This window comes from Crocodylus siamensis, chromosome 15, assembly GCF_052110815.1.
Source record: "Crocodylus siamensis isolate JL-2025a chromosome 15, ASM5211081v1, whole genome shotgun sequence".
Lineage (NCBI taxonomy): Eukaryota > Metazoa > Chordata > Crocodylia > Crocodylidae > Crocodylus > Crocodylus siamensis.
Genome location: NC_143409.1, coordinates 15,131,568 through 15,144,099, shown reverse-complemented (window position 1 = coordinate 15,144,099; position 12,532 = coordinate 15,131,568). Strand labels below are relative to the sequence as shown.

General features: G+C 44.4%; 1 long non-coding RNA gene across 1 annotated transcript in view; it reads left to right on the top strand.

Moving 5' to 3' along the window:
• Positions 1 to 12,532, top strand: part of LOC149852137 (uncharacterized) — a 100,043-nt gene that overhangs the window by 61,272 nt on the left and 26,239 nt on the right. The gene's annotated exons all lie outside the window — the stretch shown is intronic.

Here is a 12,532-nt window from a genome sequence, read left to right as displayed (position 1 = left end):
ACATGTGCAATGGTATTTGGCCTCAATAAACTAATTCATGTTGCAGTAAGACAGTATTATCTTATGGCAGGGTAATTTACTGTGACTAAACGCATGTGTAGACACTGACAACAGGTGTAAATTACACCTGGTCAACCCACACAGCAGGGGACCAGACTCCTGCCTGCCTTCTAGCCACACAGACTGCCATCTGCCAGGATGAACTTGGAGGTATGGAATGGGGCTATGGGGAAGGAGGAGGCCCCAGGTCTTGGGCATGACCACTAAAACTGTACCCTGCCACGGTAGGGAGGCCTGGTGGGGCTGCTGGTGGTGCGGCAGCCCCGTAAATGCCAAGACCAACGATCCCCTGGTGAAAGGCAGGTAGGAGGTACCATCACCTCCAGCTACCGCCCGCATGCACACAGTCCTGGCTGGGAAAGCCCAGACCTGTCACGTCTTTGACAGGCCTGACACTTACTGGTTGCAGTGCAGTTGTGAGGCTCCCGGTGTGCTCAGCTTAGTTACCTAGGATGCCAGCTTTTGGGTTGAAAAACCCTTTCTAAGGATGAGGAAGTATCTGCAGTTGGTGTGTCTCCTGGTCCTGGATGGAAGAAATAGTAAAGAAGCCAGAGGCTGGCCTGACATGCAATGCAGGCAAGAAAGCCAGTCAGTGAAAATGGAAATGGAGGCGTGAAGGGGTGACGGACAGCCTGGGGTGGGGAGAGAGGGGGATGTAGCACCACAGGTAAAAGTGCAGAGGTACTGGGGAGTCAGATGTCCTGAACACACAATGTCACCCACCCATGTCACGAGTTTTGCCTATCAGCAGCCAGAGGTGCAGGGCCCCAGAACCCAGAAGCCCCTGACCCTATCTCCTTGAGAGCTGCGGGCTTCGTGGCCACAGCAGGGGCTAGCATCCCTGCAGCTTTCACCTTGCTGTGCTTTAACACAAACAGTGTCACCCATGTCACAAGTTTTGCTTGTCTGCAGTTTGGGGTGTGGTTTCCCTTAACCCTTTGCACCTATCTCCTTGAAAATAGGCAGGCTTTGTGGCCTCAGCAGGGGTATCAGGCCTGCAGTTTTGACCCCACTGTGGCTTAACACATAGACATGACAGATGTTTTGCTCTCAAGACTTTGGGATGCAGTTTCCTTGAACCCCCTGCACCTATCTCCTTGATGCTTGGCAGGCTTCATGCCTTCAGAAGGGGCTACCATTCCTGCAAGTTTCATCAAAATCAGGCCAGAAATGACAAAGTTATAGCCTGTTTCGAGCTTCCCCGTTATATCCTATGGGCAAAATGTTGAAACAGGCTTGAAACTGTTTCCACGAGACAATACGAAACAGCCGTTTTGACTTAGAACAAAAGTCGAAACAGAACGCTGTTCTGTCAAAACACTGGCCGAAATGCAACGCTGCTGTTTTGCACAGCCCTTCCACACGGCCCTGCGCTTTCAGCACTCGCGTGCCCCAGCCAACCCCTCCGCCGTCTGATGCCGCCACCAGAGCCCAGGGCTGAGCAGCCAAGATGTAAACTGCTTCACCCTCACTCAAATTGCTGCTGTCCTGGGGGGCACATGTAGATGCCGTGCCCAAGAGTAATTTACTCTGGCTCAAAGTGATCTGGAGTTTATTGCTTCAAATTAATTGCCTGTGTAGATGCACCCAGTGAGTGCAGGATCAGCCCCACATTATCCATGAGCAGTTACAGCATCTTTGCAGAGGTTATCTGAATCTGCTCACTATGTTGTTTTGCACTTTTTCCCCCTTAAGTCATTATTCCATAGATTGATTGTGAACAGGTTGTATGAATTCTAGATGTCTAGTAACTAGTACAATACCTGGGTTTTTGTATGGCTTAGTTGTAGAAGTCACAACTTCCCCAGCTGGATTTGGCTAGGGATTTCTCAAACAGTTGGCACAGTTTCAGAAACGAAGGTAAGCTGGGAAGCAGGAAGGGGGATTTTAGAAAAGTGTATAGGGGCCCTGAAAGGGCAAGATTCAAATTCCTAGAAAAAACCATACACTATCAGACAAATAAGACTAAGTAAGAAGAAAAGGGCATGCTCAGCTTTCACAGCATATGTACTGTTTTAGTACAGAGGTAAAGTTACGGTACATATTCTCATGTCACTTTTACATGCATACAAACACTAGTGCTGCAGCCTGCTACCCCATGATTGCATAAAGTAGGTCTGATAGCATGGAAGCCACAGAAATCAAAAGTCTCAGTAATTACTGCTGGATTAGAAAGCTGGTAGGAGAAACTGGCAGCTACTCCACTGTGATGTGGTGCATCATCCTACACCACCAGAAATACACCATTTCCATTCCATAACCTTGAATCTCAGCTTCCAGTACAGCTAAAGGGATTTTTCTTTTAATGTCACAATTTGACTTCAAGTGAGAAACTAATTGCTTATAAAAACTAGAGTTGAAGAACAGGAATGCCATTTGGCATAATTACTTGCCAGTTCTTTTCCTTTCTATCTCTAGACTAATTTGAACATTGCCAAAAACACTCTTGAAATATGAAACACTGTAGCTGCTTATAGGAAGCTCTTTTTATGAAAATGTTCATTGAAGGGTTCTCTTTTATGTTTTCTTTAAAACATTCAACAGAAATCATCATTGACATTTAAAATGTCAACAGAAATGAATGAAATGGACCCTTTTTTCCCTTTTCCATTTCTGACCAGCTACAGAAATGGCTGACATTTTTCAAGTGTCAACAGAAATTTCAATAACAATAATCAGAATGAAAAGATGTCAACAAAATTTCCTTCCATTTTTTTGGACCAACTTCTTTTTTCCACTTGTAAAATCAACAGGAAAAATCAAGCGGGAAGTGACAACGTCCACATGAAGTTCAGGCAATTACTAGCTAAATGATTGTGTTGTATTTCTATAGCTGGGAAGATGTGCTCAAGATATAGTTATAATTTATAATCAAGTTCCTCTATATACTTATACATGTGCTTAACTTCAAGCTCTTGAAAAGTCAGTTTGGTTTCACCAAGGGTGCATGTGCTTAAACATATGCTTAAGTTTTTGCAGAATTTGTACCTTTATTTTTAAGGCAACATGTAACCATTTGGCATGGTGGTTCTAATCCTGCAAAAGAAGTGAAAAGAGAAGCTTATTTTCTCTATATGAATTAGATTTGAGATGGGATCTTCTAACGCTATAAACCAGAAGTCTATTTCCAACTTTCTTTGACACTGGTAAATTAGCCATTATTTACTGTGTAAAAAAACATGCAAATCTACAGGTAATCCAAACCCTCTGGGCAGAATGAAATTGCTCTGAGCATTGTCAAAAGGCTGTAGTCACAATAGACCAGGTACTGCTCTCAGTTACATTAGTTTGAATCCAAAGTAACTGGAGTCACTTTCACAGAGATTTGCTCCAAATATATGGCAGTTTAGGTGAGAATGGAATTTGGCCCCCTATGTTTTGCAAAACCAGAATAAATATTTGATAGAAGTTCAAAAACATAATTTTAAAACATTCTTATATAAACACTTTGTGGCAAACTTATGTGAAATTAATTGCCCTTAAAATGTGCTTATTTAAATATATTAAATAGATGTTTGGGAGAAATAGAAATTCATTAATTATTCCTGAGATAAACCTATTCTTCTTTTATTAATCCAAGTAATCCATTATTTTGCAGACAGTCCCCCTGAAGTCAACAGAACGGTTGTAGAATGCAAAAGGATCCAGAATACCATAATGGTGTTGGCACCAGTGGACTATAGCCTGCAAAGCATTCAACCCAGCTAGTAATAAGTGGGATGAAAGCTACTCTAGAGGGTGCTAGGAATTGCTCCGCTGAAGTCATTGGAAGCAGTGAAAGTTAAATAGGTGAAGAATTGGGCTACTTCTTTTACCCAACTTTCTTCATCACATGCCACTTTTTACCAGGGTTCTTTTGAGAGGTCCCTTATTCTGTAAGCAGCCTTGATTTCAGTGACAATATTTGAGCAGTTTTAGCAGTAGAATCTGACCCTATGTTTTAGATTCCTTAAAGTTTCCTGTTAGAATCTCTCGCCCTGCTGAAATCAGTGTCAAAACTCCCACAGACTTTGTCCAGGCCAGGATTTCACCCAGTGAGCCAAGACATCAGCAGAGGATGGGCTACCATTTTTTTTTTTAAATTGTCTTGTTTGACAAAAAGCTGTGGGTTACTGTGTTTGCAAGCCACGAGGAGAGAAAGGGAGGCAGAAAAATGCCTGAGAGAACAGAAAACATAGGGAACAGGGAAAAGTTTTTGGAGAAGGAGATAAAACAATAGGGCAGAAAGAACAAAAACAACACAGGGTGCATCTACACGAGACACTACAGCTATGTAGCTCGTTGCTACAGCAATATAGCACTGACCATGATGCCACTGCTACTGTGCAGTAGGGCCGGAAACTACCTGTCGGCTGCCGGGACTATGCAGTACTAGTCGATACTGCGCAGTCATTTAGTACTTGCTAAAACTACTCGCTAAAGCAAGTACTAAATGACTTGCTAAAGGAAGTACTAAACGGCTGCACAGTACCCGCTGATACCGAGTAGTCCCAGAGGCACACAGGTAGTTTCCAATTCTACTGTACTACAAGTACAACTGCACAGTGGGACGCATGTGTAGATGTGCCCACTGAGAAGTAAAGATAGTAGGACAGGAGGGAGACAGCATAGGAAAAAAAACAGAGAAGGGAGGCAGAGGAAAAGAGCTCCAGTGATAAGAGTAGTATTTAAACAGGGGAAAAAATTGGAGGAGGAAAGATGAGCCATAACAGCCCAGCTTGCCCCAGATGATGAATCTGATCAGTAACAGCCCAGGGAGGCCAATGGGAGTGGTAAGGAAATGGCATGAGTGTCAAGGGCATGTCCTGACAAATGAGAAGAAAAGGGCATGCTCAGCATTCACAGCATATGGGCTCTTGTCTGGGCTCTGAGCTCTTTTGAAAAGGGCCATTTCCACATCCACTCGATTCCTAACTCAGTTCAGTGGGTTTTGGGCAAGGGCCTGAAGGCTCCAAGGCTGCTTCTGCTTTTCTTTCCCTTTTTCTGTACCTCCAGTGCAGGATGTGGGGAAGAAGGAGGGCATAGGGGAGGAATTCTGAGTTCTTGTCCTCTCTTGCCCCATTAGAGGCAACACATTCAGTTCATTTTCTTAGCAGATCTTTCTCTTCCATTCAGCCCATTCACAATTTAATTAGGAGCCAGTTATGGTAAAGAGCCAATCTTCCAGGATGAGCTTAGGATATGTTTAGTATAATGAGCTGAGTCAGCTGTAATGGTGATACAGAACTATCTATCTCTGGGGTCCTCCCAGAATATTTCTGGTAGACCAATGTGTGAACCCCATGATTTGTTGGAAGGTGGTAAGATCGTCTGTCTGACCGAACTACTGAAATAATTCCTAACTCATTGACTAAATTTGCTTTGCAGCAAAATATTATTTTTTGATCTTCAAAGCAATTCCAAATCTTTAATGAATTCACAGAATTTCCCAGCACCTTTGGAAGTAGGTGTTTTTACTGCTCTTTTACAGAAAAAGCAGCCAAGACCAGAAAATGTTAAATAATTTGCCCAAGGCTACAAAGCATAACAGTGCCAGAGCTGAAATAGAAATCGGGAGTTACTGGCTCCTACACTGTACTCAGGCCATTAGACTGTGCATCTTTGCGGAGACAGGTTTTCCTCCCACACCCATGGAACTGGGATTTTATTGAGTGCACAGTCCATAAAAAAATTCTAATTTAGCTTCCAGATAAGCAATTTTTAGAGTGGACACAATGCTTACAATTGATTTCCTGAAACCAGCATATAAAGCAGCAAAGATTATACACTGGAATATTTCACGTCTTCATGAAGGCTTTTTGGGAGTTGTTTAAAGAAAAATGGCTATTAATCTCCATTCCTTTTACTCATTTGTGCTTGTTTACCCATAAATCCTTCCTTTGTTTGACATAAAAAAATAGCACTTATGACTGCAGCCTTAGATATGGCAGATTGATGAGCTGATGAGGGATAGCTGAAAACACACTTGTTAATTACCTGGGAGCAATTCACGAAGGGGCATAGATTGTCTTGTGCGTCCAATAAAAGCCAGGTTACTATTCATATTAAAGTTGTTGGGTTTTTTTAACTCTAATTTCTTGTAGTCACAGAAGTCTAGCTATTGAGTATTCCTATGGAAAATACTTTTCTCCATTCAAAAAAGTGTTTGCAATAGTTGTGAAGATTTTGGATGGTGATTATGCCATGGGGACATCCACTGAGTGCTGAAATCCAAAAACGTCAGAGGCAAGGATTTTTGTGGGTGATATGTTTTGTTGGACAAGTTTATATTTGGGAGAGATTTAGACAAGATTTGGACACAAAGTACCCATCTTCAGGACATGGGAAAGGAAATCAGTAAAAGAGGCAGCTGAAGCAGTTGAGGAAGGGGAGGGAAACATATGTTAGAACTATATACAGTAAAAACGTAGCACAAAAAGCAATGAGAAATGGAGTGCCCATCAAAAGAAAGGCAGAAGTAGACTTTGCCAGAAGGATGCATTGGAAAAGTATTAAAAAAAAACATAGCCTTTTGTGTCTGCATATGTGTGCGCGTGTGTTAGGGCTGTGCAAAACGGGCCCTATTCGATTAGGATCTGGATTCGGCCCGAATCAGGGACAGTGATTTGATCCATTGATTCAGATCACCGTCCCTGATCCAATTTGGCTGAATCTGAATCTGAAGATTTGATGCCGATTCAGCGAATCAGTGATTCGGACACAGGCACATCTTTAAAAGTTTTGCTCTACATACCTTGAGGTACCAGTGTGGCTGTGATCAGTGCGGTGCTGGGGCACATGGAGTGTCCCACAGCAGCAAGGGGGGCTCTCCAGTGTGCTCGGCAGTGAACCCAGAAGTGGACTGGAAGTACTTCCGGTCCACTTCTGGGTCTGCTGGGGGATGTGCTGGGGGGCCCCCCATGCCTCCCTGGCTCAGCAGTCAGGCACAGGGGGACCCCAAGTTTCCCTCCTCCCCCCGACCCAGGAGGCACCAGTAACTGAGCTGGAAGAGTGCAGGCCCCTCCCCCACGTGGACTCCCTGGTGGACCTGGAAGTGGACCGGAAGTGTTTCTGGTCCACTTCTGGGCCTGCTGCCGAGCACGCCGGGAAGCCCCCTGTGCTCCCGTGGGACACTCCATGCACCCCAGCACTGCAGCGTTCAGAGCCCCTGCTACCTAGAGGTATGCAGAAAAAACATTTAAATCTGAGCCTATGTCTGAATCACCAAATCTGTCCAAATCTCTCCAAATCGATTTGGAGATTAAGGGGTCCTCTGATTTGATTTGGATTTGGAAATTCAGCCACTGAATCAGGCCAAATCTCTGCCAAAACAAATCAGGGACCGAAGCTTCACACAGCCCTACTGTGTAGAATCGATTAATAAAGTTTCGAAGAGGTTTTGGAAGCCTACTTTCAGGTTAGACTGTATCACACAACTCTAGGGATGATGAAGACATCTATCTCAGCCCTGAGTAGTAATCGTGTATGTTCTTTGTCTCAGCATACTGCGGAGCATAGGGGCTGCTCCCTTCTTGCTCCCTCAGGAGGTGAAGACACTCTGAAAAGGAGAAAGATCTCAGAGCCTTTGTCCCAGCCTCAAATACACGTTAGTACATGCGGGGAGTAGTTTCTACTCGCTCTAGAACAATAGTAATTGGTACTTCCTCTACCTAGCAGGGAGCTCCTTGGAGAATTCTGCATCCCACAGGTCATTCTCAAGGAGGCCCAGTGCTCATACCGTAGCATTAACCTCCGAATGAAATCCTTACAGAAGCAATTAGGTATGCAGGAAATTTACCACATTTAACCTCCTCTGGGGCTAGATTATAGAAGCTTTGAATCAGCCTTGCCGTTCTATCACCATGCTGGCAAACCAGGCACTAAACCTCATTGCTTCAATTCTTCAGTGTCAACTTGACTCCCTGAAGTCACTGCCATTTTGATTTTGCTACTCCATCTCTGTGAACCCTAATGCTATGATTTGTTCCATCATATCCTTGCTATTTGGCTGTCTGCATCCAGTTATCATACAGAGTAGCAGTGCAGTTTTAAGTGAAGATTATTGACCTAATGCTTTATCGTTATTATATCTCCCAACTCAAAACATCTGAGAAACCAACATCAATACTTCATTAATGGCTACATAGTGTTTCCAACTTGTAAAGCTACTATATAAATATTATCATCATCCTTCTCCTCACCTCTAAGCTCAAACCTTGCTCTAGAGCATTGATTTAGGGCCAGATTCTGCCATATTTACTCATGCGAAACAGACCTTGTGCTTGCAGACAGCCCCAGTGATTTCACGGGGAGAACTCACATGAGTGTGAGTGAGGGCTGCAGAAATGGCCATTGTTTCTTCAGATGTCACTTTGTGGGTTAGGTTCTGATCAGCTCTTAAAACAGGTTTAAAGTGTGGTTTGGGGGCAAAGTACATCTCCCTTGCCTCCTGATACATCTACCTGAGGGTTAGTTGGAATTACAGCCAGTGCATCTGGGGAGAGTGCAGCACTGGTACCAGATACTCAGCACAGGGCTCACATCGCTTCCATATTGGCAGGATGGAGCATGGGCCACAGGCTGTGCAGGAGCTTATCAGCTGCCCAGAGGACACTATACACCAGTCCATAGAGGGATGTGGTAGCCTGTGTGTATAACCCCTGTGTACTGTAGAAGGGCACTTTTCAAAATGCATCTGTCTTGGGAAGGTCAGTGAGACCAACTCAAGCACTTGACTCTCAGTGGTGGCTGGTGGCCATGTTGGGTGTATCAGTGAGGTCAAGGGAGAGAAAATATTATCTCTGTCCCAGCAAGTAGGTGGGATTGTTCTGAAAAAATTGTCTGTGAACACTGGCCTGTGAACAAAGGCAGGATCCCATAGACTGTAACAAACTCTCCTACAGAAAACACTAACTGATCTTGGTCTGGGCTAAGTGAGTTTTGGCTCCTTCTGGTAGACAGGCAAAAAAAATCTGTCCAATGTCACAGGACCTGAAGGAGGTTGAGGGGAATTTGGATGACATTTCCCTCAGTCAGAGGTGTGCGTCCTGCTCCAAGCACCTGCTGGGATGAAGAAACAACAAAATGCATTGAATTCATCCAGAGGCTCCAGAGTAGGTGGATTCAATCTGCTCAGACTCAGAATATGGGAAGTATAAGAGACAATGAAGCTGGTTAGCAGCTTTGCTACCAACGACCAATATGATATATATGTGCAGATAGAGTTTTTATGTTTTTTTCTTTTCAAGGTTTTCATTTGTTGTTTGTTTTTCAATTATAATTGTATTTGTTATTATAGCAAAAAGACAGATTTGGATTTTTTTTAATTCATTATCATTTACTAAGGAAACTTTGATGCCAGGTCTTCTACGCTAGGTGCTATTGGTTTTTATAAGTGTAGCAAGGCCAGAGGGGTTATGCATTTGGCATAACATAGCCCTTGCAACTGCTCTTGAAAGTGATGGGGAGCTCCAAGGGGGCACAATCTGCTCCTCTATAATGGTGAGGTCACACACTGCATCCAACAGAGTCTAGATCTGCATGGTAGTTGCATACATTGGTGCTGGGCAAACATGTTCATCTTGCCAACTTCAGGCAAGAAAATACTTCAGAGGAACAGGTTAGTTACAAAAAGAAAAGGGTGTGGGCTTATGGGACAACCTGTCTCTTGGCCAACACATTATTGAATCAAACTTGTGACTTGCAAAACAAAAAAATGGCTACGGTCTGAGCCAAGAATCTGTAGCTCAGGGCTGTGACAGCCCAGATCCTCTACTCATCAGGTGCAGAAGGGGACCTCTAACTTATGCTCACCAATGGGTCACCCTCAAAAGGAACTAAATAAGTTTAAAGCCCTCACTGTGTCCCTTTTTCCTTTTAAAATAGGGCTCCAGCCTGCAGCTGATTTTCTTCCTTCTTATATGTTTTATATTGCTCTGATTCCATGGATTTCAGTGCAACTTCTGATTTATACCAGTGAGTGAGAGGAATCAGCCTGCCCAGTCCTAAATCTTTACAGTTTACAGGAACAGAGAGGGAAGAACTGAGACCAGAGCTCAGCTGGCAACAGAGCAGTTCGGCGTATGGGCTGACCAGGCCAGCCATCCCTCAGCCCATGTCACGTGACTGCGGCCACAGTTATGGTGGGGGTTTCCTTGGACTTCGTTTAAGGCACTTACCTGTTTCTGCATGGTGATGGCCTAAGGAATCAGGTCATGGGTTGGGGGAGAAAGGTTACCTAGAAAAATGTAAGTGGCTTCTTTTGTGTTATGGGAGTAAGGATGATGTAAAGTGTTTTGATACCTTCTATGAAGAGACCTGGACAGCGGGATCTGGATCCTTAGTGCCCAGTGAAGATGAGGGCTTGTGAACTATTGGGGGGTATATACAGCCACAGCAAGCAACTGTGCAGGACAGCAGAGGTCCTCTACCTGTTTGCTGGGGCTTTTGTTTCAAAGGGTGCCATTTCTTCAGTCACCTGCACAAGACTAATGAGCTTGAGCTGAGGAGAGAAGCACTGTCCTTTGAAATAAAAGTGCCAGCAAACAGCTGAGTGGCTGGTTTTTAATTCAGCCACTTACTATGAACTAAGTGGGTTGGAAACGACCCAGATACCAATGGTCTGGGCTGTCCTGTCTGAGGGCAAGGTACTATTAATATTACTCTGCAAAACACCCATTTTCTTGGACTTTGACCTAACTGGAATTGACCTCAGGGAGGCTCTGCTGGCTCACCCCAAATAAGGGCCTCTGACACGACTTATACAGATATGGTACTGTCACAAACCCACTACCCCACTCCTGTACGCAGAGCCATTTCAAGCAAAGCTGATGGGTGGGCAGGCAGGAGGTATTACCTTTGGGCTGCAGCCATGGATGCATTATATACTGCTTTGCTCAATAATTTCAGAAGATTGTGAAACAAGGCAAGATTTCTAGTCCAGTGCCTGGGTGTTGCATGTGTTTCGACAGACGTTTGATATAAAAGAAATTTGTCCTGCTGCTCTGGAACCACTTCAGATTTAGCATCCGGATCTGGAGAGAAATGTATTTCTCAGTGAAGCGCCCTAGAACCATTTGCAATAAAAGCTCAAATGTATCATCCAGTCAGGTGCACAGCTAATTATGCCACAGCCCAAGCAAGATCAGCAGTGCTCCCTTTTGTTTGCTCTTTTACAAATTAGCGCGTCAACAATCTCAGCAGTGGCTTTTTGTGCAAAGAGGAGCTGAACATTTACAGTTTTGCACTGCGCTGTCGTGCTAATAAGTCTTCCGTGGGTCACCACTGGAGAAAGCAGTGAGGTAGACAGACCCGTGTCTAACCTACACATGCAAGAGGGCAGAGCTGCTGAGGTACAGCTACTTCGAAGGCCTGTTGCTGCAGTCTTTTCAATGGAGTGAAAGAGGTGTTTTGTTTGTGTGAAATGCACCTGTCAGTAACAAGCATGATGATGGATACATTAAAAGGAAATGAGTGTCGGGCAAGATAGATGGGGCCTCTCTCTCCAGCAGATTCAAGGATGGCTATGTATAAGGCTGCACTGTAATTTCTCTTACAGAAAGGATGGAGAGAAGTGACAGTAGGCTCAGCCTTTTTGCCCCCTGACTGACCGGCTGGGCTGAAGCATACCAGTATATCCTTCCAAAAAAATTAAGGCCAAGCCTCAGAAAGCTTCATCTCTTTGAAAAGAACCATGGCAATAACATGCTATTATGTTACCTTAAGCATGATGGCAATGCACCTGCATGGCCCAGCACAAGCAAGAGAAAGGCTTGCATAAGTGGTTTATCTCGATACTCCACAAAATGCAGTGCCAGTCACTGCTGACACTCATCTCCATGTCTCTTCTCAGTCCTGCAGTCTTTGGATCGGGATGGCCATGGGCATAAAACAAGACCTTAGATGAAAAGACAGCTGGCTCAAAATAAACTCAGGCCAAACAGCCGGTGCATAGCAGACAGGAGCCTTTTAAAGCATTGAAACATCCAGTGACCTCCCCCTCTGTTCAAGACACCCATCTCCCATTTGCCAAGACAAGATAGTCTTGGGATTTCTGCCCCCCCAGATACCTGGCCAGCAGCTGTGGGCCAGACCTAGAGCTAATACTACAAAAATATATGAACAAGTAAATGAATTTGCACAGGCTGTCTGTCTGGCAATGTGATAGCGAACGTGTTCACTGCTTATGGTGCCTAGTCACTGGAGGCACACAATGGGGGAGGGTGAGCAAGAGCTACATTACCTCCCCAGCGCAAGGAAGGACTTCACCTCCACAGAGCAGCTACTTTCCCTGTTGTGCAATGGGTAGCACGTTAGCTCAGTGAGTCTTATCCACCTGGCAGTGAATAGAAAGAGAATTTCCTATTCAGACATGTGTATTCAGCCTGGGATCTTAGACATCTGATCTTTCAGTCAAGTACCAGAAACACATCATGCATCCGGTGTGCTTACTTGCATCTCAGACTTGTGGACTGTGAATACAAAATGCTGACAC